The sequence below is a fragment of the Macadamia integrifolia genome, chromosome 13 (assembly GCF_013358625.1).
Source record: "Macadamia integrifolia cultivar HAES 741 chromosome 13, SCU_Mint_v3, whole genome shotgun sequence".
Classification (NCBI taxonomy): domain Eukaryota; kingdom Viridiplantae; phylum Streptophyta; class Magnoliopsida; order Proteales; family Proteaceae; genus Macadamia; species Macadamia integrifolia.
In genome coordinates, this window is record NC_056569.1 from 8,837,451 (window position 1) to 8,843,962 (window position 6,512).

The 6,512-nt window shown below is 40.4% G+C and overlaps 1 pseudogene; it reads left to right on the forward strand.

Annotated features, from left to right (window-relative positions):
- The first annotated feature begins 1,163 nt into the window (after positions 1-1,163).
- On the forward strand, positions 1,164-4,524 carry LOC122058976 (annotated as a pseudogene).
- The last annotated feature ends 1,988 nt before the right edge of the window (positions 4,525-6,512 follow it).

A 6,512-nucleotide genomic window follows, 5' to 3' on the forward strand; every position in this document is an offset into this window, starting at 1 on the left:
ATCTCTGATCAAATATACACAAAAATTCAGACCAAACCTTTTTCGCATAACTACACTCAATAGATAGATGTATATTGGACTCAACTTCCACGTGGCACATATGACATCTAAATGCCTTTTGAATCGATTGTTTCATAACTTTATCATCTGTTGGGAGACAATGTTGCACAAATCGCCACCCAAACAAAGCAACCCTAGGAGAGATTCCTTTCATCCAAATGAAACTATGCCACCACATGGAAGGGGATTTAGAGCGAATCCCTTCCCACGCCGATAGCACAGAGAAGTTTCCAGACTGAGTAAGAGACCAAATTCTTTTATCTACCTGAGTTACTGATGGAAGAGGGAATGATGTAATTTGGCCAATAATTGTCTGTAACTCCACTGATTGCACCGTAGGTACCACCCATTCACCATCCACAATAAAATCAGTGACTTTTGCATTAAGAGGCAGCTGAAACTCCATTGCACCTAGAACCAAATTTACCATTCTAGATTTGGATAGCCATCGATCAAACCAGAATTTAATCTGAGACCCATCACCAAGGACCCATCTCTCATTCGACACCCTTTTCAACCCTGGCCAAATAGAAGAAGAGAAATACGAATATTTTGGAGCTTCCTCCATGTTAAGGAACCGCCCTCTGAGGAAAACCGCTACCATTGACTCATCATTCTTAATAAACCATGCAAGCTTAGAAAGCATTGCAAGGTTCACATCTTTCAACTGCGGAATACCCAGACCTCCCTCCAATTTTGGTTTACAAGCCTCATGCCACTTAACTGTAACTGCCTTGGACATTTCTGAGTCTCTCTCTCTCTCTCTCTCTCTCTCTCTCTCTCTCTCTCTCTATAAATATGGGACCAATTGATGAACTAACCTCATACGATTAACTAGGCTTCATTTCATTGCCATTAGACTTTATGTACATTCAACATCTAATGGCTACCTCTTCACGACATCATCACTTTCAAGTGATCATTGCTCTCATTATCTCGTTCAATCTCCATTGCTGCTGGAACTCTGTCACATTTGCTGCTGATGATACTGCAACCAATGTAAGAAGCAACTTCTTATTTGGACTTTAGTACGGTGAGTGAGTGAGTGAAACAGTGATCTATTGCTACTCATAATTTCACCTCTCAGGTGTACATTGTGTATAATGGGTGAGAAGCAGCGTAACAACCCAGCAACCATAGTGACCTCTCACCATGAAATGCTAGCAAAGTTGCTCGGAAGGTATATATATATAGACTATAATATAAAAATAACTCCCTCCTCCCTCGTCCCTCGTCCCTCGTCCCTTCTCCCTAAACCCTCTTTCCTCCTTGCTCCTTCGTTCATATTATGCTAACTTATTGACATTACTGCATCGTAAGGATTAAAAAGTTTCTTAATTTCTTTCTTATATAGTAAAGAAGCTGCCAAGAATTCGATTCTCTACAGCTATAAGCATGGCTACTCTGGGTTTGCAGCTTCTCTAACTGATTCCCAGGCAAAAACAATTGCAGGTAGCTTTCATGAACTGGAAGAAGCAGCAATTAATGAATTATCATAAAAAAAAAAAAAAAAAAAAAAAAAAAAAAAAAACTAAACTGTTGCATGAAATGAATTCTGAGAATCTTCATTTTTAATTCTAATGAAAAATTGCAGACTTTCCGGGTGTTGTCCTAGTGTTCCCTAATCGCATTCATAAAGCCCATACTACCCGAAGCTGGGATTTTCTAGGGCTCAGTCCACGGCCAAAGTCTTAAAGTAACCTGTTGTCTAAAGCTAATATGGGTGATGGGACCATTATTGGCGTTATAGACACAGGTAAGGTAACATATATATGCATATATGGTCTGGTCTATTCTATTCTAAACTCATTGTTTTCTTCTGGGAATTTGGCCAGTCACAAAGCTTCAAAGATGATGGCATGGGTCCAATTCCATCACGTTGGAAAGGAATTTGCCAAACTGGACAAAATTTCACTTCCGCCAATTGCGATAAGAAAGTCATTGGTGCTCGTTGGTTCAGAAAAGGCTATGAGATGAAGTATGGCCCATCAACACCACTGGGCTTCCATAGCTGCGGGTCGATTTGTACCAAATGCAAGCTATTTAGGGCTAGGTGCTGGTTTAGCTGGAGGGGGTGCCCCTCTTGCTCGCCTAGCAATTTACATGGTTGCTTGGTTTGGAATATCTACAGATGCAGATGAACTAAAAGCATTTGACATGGCCATACATGATGGAGTAGACATTTTATCTGTATCTTTAGCGCGTAACGTAAACCATGCAGGACTGCCTCTACAGGCGTATTTTGCTGATGGAATTGCAATGGGTTCATTTCATGCAGTAGCAAGGGGGATTACTGTGGTTTGTGCAGCAGGAAACGATGGCCCTTACTCTGATACAGTTGGGAACACAGCTCCTTGGATCATCACTGTTGCAGCCACCACTATTGACAGGGATTTCCAAAAAAAAATTACACTTGGAATTGACCATGCTCTCTTGGTAATGCCAAAGGCTATAGAAAACTAATGCCATACACATGTAATTAAAGTGCTACGCTTACTTTCCATGATCATATATGTTGCTGGGTAGCACCCTATCAGTTGGCGGTTTTGATAAGACTGGATCAGTATCAAAAATAGTTGGATCCGTTGGAATAGTTGCCGGGCTAGAAGATGATGCATTGTGTGAGATATAGTTTTTTATATTTGCTCCCCTTCAAGGCTTTCAACCTTCCTTTTAATTAATGCTTTGGCATTTCCCTTATTTTTCACAAACTTTGCTTGCGCTTTTTGATTGGTTTGCTCCAGAGCTTGCAAGAAAGGAAGTCTCAATGCGACATTAGTGAAAGGGAAGGTTGTCCATTGTTCTCTACAACCATCCGCGAGCGCACAGGAAGTCGCTGATGCACCTAACACTGCTATGAAAGCAGGAGGAATCGGCGTTATATACACCCAAGCTCACAATGATGTCCTCAATGCATGCAACATTAGTTGTATTAAAGTAGATTTTGAAAAAGGGACAAACATAAATTCCTACATCCGAGGAACAAGGTAATTCATTAAGGAGATTTTGTGGTCTGTCTTTAATGCAACATTAGTTGTATTAAGTTAATTGCCATCAACAGTTCACCAACTGTGCGGAACACTCGGCCAAAGACTGTAGTTTGGAAAAAGGTATCTCCACTAGTGGCCTCATTCTCATCCAGAGGACCAATTACTTTGTTACCAGATGTGTTGACGGTATGTTTGTTTTGTTTATTTAATTAATTACGCTCCTCACCTCATGTACTGCAATGCAATATCCACTACATTTGAGATTTTGGGTTTTTAAACACCTAATTAAGATATATATATATATATATATATTATAAGTAATATGTATGTATTGAAAACGAAAAAAGAATGTACAAGAAAAGGCAGCCTCTATCTCCATTTTTGGACTGACCGAAAGAATGAAGTTGAGGCCCCTAGAAAACAAAGCAGGACAGACCCTACATTACAAAGTGAACGAAGGAAAAAAAAAAAAAAAAACAGATTACAACCTGTAGTAAATCTTGAAAACTGAATCCTCCACTAAATCATTCAGCTCATAAGTAAAGTCATGAGGCTGAATAATATGCTCAACCTGAGATATAGCCATAGATGCTAGGTAATTCGCAAGCTTATTAACCTCCCTCCAAACATGCTTGAATTCCTTTATGGACAATGCACCAGGAATGTGTAGAATCATGCTTGTAATAGCTTTAGTCTCCCATGGTCCATCAATTTCTCCATTTAGGATATCTACAGCCAATTTGGAGTCTGATCTATTAGAAATCTCCATCATGTTGTTTTCTAAGCAAATAGTAATTCCTCTAAGGATAGCCATGAGTTCAAGCCATAAAATATTAGTCTTCTCCCCAAGACCAAAATAAGCTAGTAAAGGAGTCCCCTTCCTATCCCGAACTATTCCTCCATAAGAAGCCCGAACTATATATATATATATATATATAGTGGGGGGGAAAAAATATTCTCTACTCTTAGGATTTCTTCTTCGTTCATTGCAGAACAATGTGTGCTAGCGAGTATTAATTTGTACTATTTTCACTTTTTTATTTTTTTTTTTTTTTTTTTTTTTACGAGGATTTAATAGAGTTGTTGTCTACTTAGCTTGAAAGGCCATATCAATGACATGTTTGACAGATTGGCCAAATTACAATCCTTGGCTTCATGACAGTTATGCGTTTGAAGCCTCAGCTTGTTCACATCCACTTTCTCATGAAATTATTGTTACCAAAAAAATGAAAGTACTAATTTGAAGTAAATTAATTGTGGTGGCAGCCTGATGTAGCCGCACCAGGAGTAAACATCTTAGCAGCATTTCCTCCGCCAATTACACGTACCCTTACGAAATCCAATCTGGAACTTCAATGGCCTCCCCCATGTAGCTGGAGTGGCTGCCCTCATCAAGACTCTGCACAAAAATTGGTCGCCTGCAGCCATAAAATCAGCAATTATGACTATTGGTGAGTCCTATCTATACATTTGAGAGATTTAACTTCTAATTGTTGAATTATATAGTATATATGCTCACCTATATTTTTTTCGCTAGAAAATGGCAATATTATTAATATTGGGAAAAGAAAATAAAAATATCAAAAGCCATCAAAAAATAAAAGAAAATCGCTGCCCTACCCCCACCTTCGACATTGCCATTAGCAGGGGAAGGGCAGCGCCACTCAAAATCTAAAGTTTGGTCTTCCTTCAACGTCCCTCCTAATCAGCTCCGACACATGATTAGGAAATATAATATTATAGCCTGAAATCCCAGTTTTTGCTGCATCACGGGCCAGAAAGTCAGCAACCGAGTTTGCCTCTCTAACATTATGAGAAATCTTCCATGTGATCGCCTCCAAGTAAGGTTGAAGGAAAATCCATCTCTAGAATGCAAACTAGGGAATCCTCTTTTGTTGAAAGGATATTGCAAGCGCACTAGAATCTGTCTCCACCCACAAGCTATTTATTCCTAGCTCCTGAGCACGCAGAAGACCTATCATAAGCCCTTCCACCTCATCCTGGAACACTCCTGTGACAGCCATGAAAATTTTATAAGATTCTATAACTCTTCCCCAATGGTCTCAAAAAATTCTGCCCGCCCCTGCACGCCTTGGGTTGCCCAATGACCTACTTCAATATTCAACTTCACCCAATTTGTGTGAGGTCTACACCAAAAAACCTCTAAATATGCTGGTGGGGGCCGCTCTGTATCGTTAAGCCCAGCTTCCTACAGCAAACAACATCAGTAGCCATCTTCACTTCTCCTTTGGTACTGGGATTAGAGGATTTAATGTCCTCTAAAATCATTTGTTGCACGAACCACGTGCACCTCATTTTTCCATCATGTCTTCTACTATTTCTTTCATGCCATATATGGTCTGCCACTGTAATCATACCCAGCTCCCACGCCTCTTTGCATCACACGTGCGCATTCTTTCTTTTCCACCATTGGAATAATTCAGCCAAGGACCCTACCTTCTTCCACCCAACATTGAAATACCAACAGAAAAAATTCCAAATCTCCTCCGAGAAAGATCAGTGTAAGAATATGTGTTCCATTGACTCACCCTCCCTACCACACAAGCAGCATCTTGATGCCAGCGCTATCCTCTTTTTCTGGACCATCTCATCTGTAGGAAGCTTGCCCTGAGCCATTCTCCACCCAAAAACCGACTTCCTTGGTTGCATTTTTTTGCACCAAATCAAAGATGCCCAAGGGACCTTAGGATTACGGGTCCTAATCTCCTCCCAAGCAGAACTGGACCGAAAAGCCCCATCCGGAGTCAGAGACCACAGACACACATCCTCACATTCATAAGCTGAAATTTTTATTTTCCTCACCTTCTCAAACATTTCGTTCAGCGTAGAGGATCTAACATCTGGCAGATTCCACTGGAAATTATCAATAAAGTCCCTCACCTTTCTTTCGCATTGGACACCAGGAGAATCCTCCATCCCGATGATCTCTTGGATAAACTGCACGCCCAACCATTTGTCTGACCAGAATTTTATATTTTTTCCATTTCCAATCAACCATATTTCTTTAGATGAAGTAAAATGCCACATCTTCCTGAAACCAGGCCAAATGGAAGATGACATGTGCCCTCTTTTGAAAGATCCATCACGCCTCAAGAATCTAGCCCTCAGGAATCTGCAAGATATAGAATTCTCATGTTTCACTCTCCACACCATGTTGCAGAGCATGGCTTCATTTATGTCTCTGAGCCTCCGCAACCCCAAACCACCTTCCTCCTTAGGCCTGCAACACACATCCCACCTTACAGAAATATTTTTTGCAGTATCAATCTCGCTAATCCAGATGAAATTTTTCATCCACCTCTCCATCATCACAATAAGGGACGAGGGCCACCAATGTACAGCAAAACTATGAATTGGCAATCCCAAAATAATAGACCGGACCAGTTCCACCCTCCCAGCCATAGATAAAATTTTCCCTTTCCATCCTACAAGGAACCCTTT